General features: G+C 35.1%; 1 protein-coding gene across 1 annotated transcript in view; it reads left to right on the top strand.

The window, feature by feature from the left end:
• LOC108576590 overlaps positions 1 to 4,571 on the top strand; it is an 86,847-nt gene that overhangs the window by 73,611 nt on the left and 8,665 nt on the right. The window lies entirely within an intron of this gene.

Here is a 4,571-nt window from a genome sequence, read left to right as displayed (position 1 = left end):
TAATATACCGACTAATGATGCCAGTAAACTCAAAAACAAACAAACAACAACAGTAATATCTCTCACACTGTCGCTACTCGAGCTCCCCTCACACTGTCGCCTAAAGTCAAATTCGTATCGAAAAGAGAAAATCTGGATTTTTTGTATTAATTTTCTTGCCAGAATACGCGTTTTCATTTCATATAAAATAATTTTTTAACTGTAACTTTAGCTCTGAATTTCATTTTGGGCTACTAATTCTGAAATGTATTTGATAAATTTATGTTATGCCGTCAAATAAATTATCCTTCAGAATTTCACCTACAATATCTCAGCAATTAACGTGAAGAGGATAGAAGAATATTAAGAAATTACTCTAGATAGTCACACAGTGTCCTTCAGCATCCGACAAAATTACATCATACCACTTTCGCAGGATTGAACTTTTTGCACTCTCCATTAACACCTTTAGTACCTTAAGACCCATCAGCGTCCCACGATAATTAACACAGATAAAACTTTCATCGGCCAATGAAATTAAGAATATCCCTCACGAAAACATAGAACCGCCTAAAATTCAGCACAGCTCTTACTATCCCCATGAAACTCAATTTTCATTAATTGGGTACCATAAAATTCATCTACACTTCAATCAAAAAGAACTTCCTTACAGTGTGGAAAAAAAAAGACATCGCGGACCTAAATTATTAAATTCGGTAAAAGGCAAGATTTAGTAAAAAGGAAATCATGATACCATACACCTCAATAAATCTCCTTAAAATAAGTAAAAAATCTAAAATGTTATAAATCCCCCCCCAAGAAAATGTCGGTAAGTATATCAAAGATTTTCACAATTTTTCACGCCTCAGCTTATTCTCTCCCTCGATTCCATTATTCCAAGCCAAACCGCAGCAACGCGAAACACTGTGAAGGCAGCCTAACGCAGCAGCAATTCACGCACGGAATTAGCGGTATTTAGCGTTCACGGATATTTCGAAAATCAGCAAAGCGTCTCGCTTGCTCGCACGTTCAAGTCGTCTCGCTTAAAAAGAGAAATCCTCGTAAAGACAGCTTGTCGCGTTGTACCTCCACAGTTTAACAGTCCACGCTTCTGCCTTCTTCCACAATTAAATTACGAATTACCACGTGGCGTCGCCTCTGGAAACGTCGACTTTTTCTTTCTCCCTCGCGAATCATTCGTCTCGCTCGAAAAGCTGAATAACCGCGAGTCTGAGTGAACCTGGGGGGTTGGTCGTTGGAGTCTGGGCTCTGGGTAATTCATCGGAGCGACGGTAATTGAATCGACAGGCATGTGGAGATTTTGTTTTCCTGGATGACGATGAGCGAGACTCGTCGGGTTACGAGGCTGGTTCGCGGAACGATGTTCGTTGACGAAGTGCGATTCGACGGCTGGCGAGCATCGAGATTCGATTTCATAACTCGTGGATGACTCGGTGACGTGTGACAACGTTGAATTACGCGGGAAAATTTGGGGATTTGATGGACGACGTGATTTTTCGAAAATGAGAGATCGAGGGAGGGTTAGTGGAGCTCGTCGAAGGGGAGAATTTCGGGATTCAGAGAGTGGTGTGAATTATGGTTGCTACTCGCTGGGTATTCATTTTGCAGACATTTCTTTTTTATGAGCATATTTGTGACATAACAGAAGGAGACTGTAAAGCTCTTGTCACTACTATTGGAGTATTTGAAATTATGGTTGCTAATCACTGGATACTCATTTTGCAGAAAACTTTTCTTTGGATGAGGATATTTGTGACATAACAGAAGGAGACTATAAAGCTCTTGCCACTATTATTCCTTTGCACTCGAGAAGCGACTGAGAATCGACATTAACCCTTTTAATCCCACGTGCGAAGAATCCTTTGATATCAGCATAGTTATAGCGAATTTTTAGCTACTGTGGAAATTTTTTTTAAATATCTCAAAAAATTTAGCGACCAGAAATTTTTTAATCAAATTTTACATATTTTTGCTTTCCTTATGGTATTTCTAACGATACAAGAGAATATAAATATTGCATGCATAAAATGGAGATATGTACAAACAGAGAATGTTATTTTTTACAGTTGTTCTTTTATTTCTTTAAATTAATAAAATTAATCATTATGACGCACAGTGTTTCTTATATATTCATGTATCGAAACTATTTATTTATTTAACATAACTCAACTTTTTATTCATTCTTTCTTCTCCAATTGAACGAAAAAAATTTCAATTACCTTTACACTCATCGCTGACAAATCGCGCAAAAACACCGTTATCGATCTTACGTATATAATTCAATTGTTACTCAATCGATAACGTCGATAACATGATCTAATAAAAATCTACTAAAAATCGAATAAAATTACCGTTGGTTCTTAATGTACGTCGATTAAATTCCATCAGACCTTGACGACGATCGATCGACTGTCTAATTTAATCGTACGATCGAGCCTCCGATAATAGAGCGAACACTTTGTTCCCTTTTATCGGTGCGTTTGCTTTTCACGGAAACGTCTGTTAAAGTAGGCACTCGTCGACTTGACGGGGCTGCTCTCTGGTGTCATCATCGCGATACGCTACGATACGCATGATACGACTAATTAATTAAAACGTTAACACGCTATCATTATGTGTCCAACGGTGTAATATAGAGAACACGCGTTTTCCAGTTTGCATTCAGTGTGCCGTACAACACTCGTCACCATTAACAAGGTTACGATGGTAATACACCTCTTCTTTTAGGAAAAAAGAAGAAATTCTGTCTATCTAGTCCTCGTAGCCGAGATTCACGTTAGAGGTTAGGTTAATAAGGCCACTCGGAGGATCATTAATAACGTTAATCTTAATTACGAAAGAATTTCTTCCCCTTCGATCATTTTCTTGTTTTTTTTTTTTTTCTTCGCCAACGTTGTATATTTTAGAATTAAGCTCGTATGTAGCAGCAGATGGTAAGTAAGGTGATTACCTAAAGCAGATTTGCTGGTATGAAAGGAATAAGTAATCGAGGGTACGCGAAAGTAAATATTATACGGGTTATCACGCTTAGAGTTGTAACTTCTGGCATTAACCCTTTACTGCGTAATTTACCTTCGAGAAAGCGTGTACTTGTTTGAGGATACTTTACCTCGCAGCAACTCTGTTGCAAAGTTACTGGATATGTTTATTTAGGAGATAAAAAGTAAGTCTTTCTGTTGGAGATTTGATAATAGCTGTAGTATTAAGTTAATTTTTTAAATAGGTTATTTGACGGTGGAAAAACTTTCCGGGTCAAAACTGACCCATTAGCAAATTTCGAGAAAAGGTGAACTTTTGATATTGATTATCGACTGCGGATTTTTACGCATTTATAGGAAATTTAATGGTAACATGAAAAAATATAAAAACTATCGAAATTATTGTCCTTTTTATAATACCTGGTAGGTAAAATAATTTTCTACCGTAAGTTTACTTTTTTTACTATATTCTCAAAAATATAAATTTGCATAAAAATCCGCTGTCTACTGATTATTTCTTATTATTTATTTCCGATATTTCTGATTATTTATTATCATTCTTTGCAACTTTCTAACTTTGTTTTCTGCATGTTTATTTCTATTTCCATCGACATGAGACAAATTTTTTAATCACGTTTTAAGTTACACTAAAATTCACTTTTGGAATGTTTGCTAATGGGTCAATTTTGACCCAACTTCTAGTGTCAAAGTGGATCTAGCCTTGTGGTTAATTAGAACAATTACCACGTATGATAAATGAATTTTTTGGTTCATAAAGTATTTTCGAAAACCATGAAATTGAAAAGAATGAACTGACAGATAAATTATTGCAAAGAGGAATAGTAACTCAAACACGACAAAACAACGTTTTGTAATAGTAAATAGAAAAGATTGTCCAAGGTAGTTACATTCTTTTTACCCTCTGAATCGTTCGAAATAAGGAAGAAAATTATGGTCATACGTTATTTCGTGTCGACATTAGCATTAGCGTAGTCAGATATAAATTATACGAATTTCGTCTAATTCCGAATCACATAAATTTTCTATGCTTTGTACGTGGTGTTCTGAAATACGAAATAGCTTCCAATTCTATAACACGAATGGACATTAGTTAACTCGACTGATAACTCGAAATGGAAATTAGTTAAGCTAAAGTAATAACGAGTATTAGCCTATAAATTTATTTGCACGTGTAATGTACACTGGGTGTCATAGAAAAATGAAATGAGATACAGTGTCGTTACTTCTGTGTTGAAATAAGGAGCATCAAATGAAATAGGAAGATTAATCATTCGTCGTCGCAGGGAACGATGGAAACGATTTGCAGCAATACGAGTGGTATTAGAAACGTGTAACTGAAAAAGATGCGAAAATGGTGACGTTCGTTTTATTTGTACAAATAATTTCACACTTACGAATCTAAAATAAAAGAAATTCTTTTCGAACAGAATGAAGTAAAATTGCATTTAATGCAATAAATATGACAATTATTTCCTGTTATTAATTAATGTAATGTACCATTGGACAATTCTCTAATAAAATAAAATGAATAAATTAAAATTAAGATAAATTAAAACTAAAATAAACTAAAAT

Source organism: Habropoda laboriosa, unplaced genomic scaffold (assembly GCF_001263275.1).
Source record: "Habropoda laboriosa isolate 0110345459 unplaced genomic scaffold, ASM126327v1 scaffold385, whole genome shotgun sequence".
NCBI classification, from domain to species: Eukaryota; Metazoa; Arthropoda; class Insecta; order Hymenoptera; family Apidae; genus Habropoda; species Habropoda laboriosa.
The sequence above is the reverse complement of the archived record's forward strand: the minus strand, read 5'-3'. Positions and strand labels throughout refer to the sequence as shown.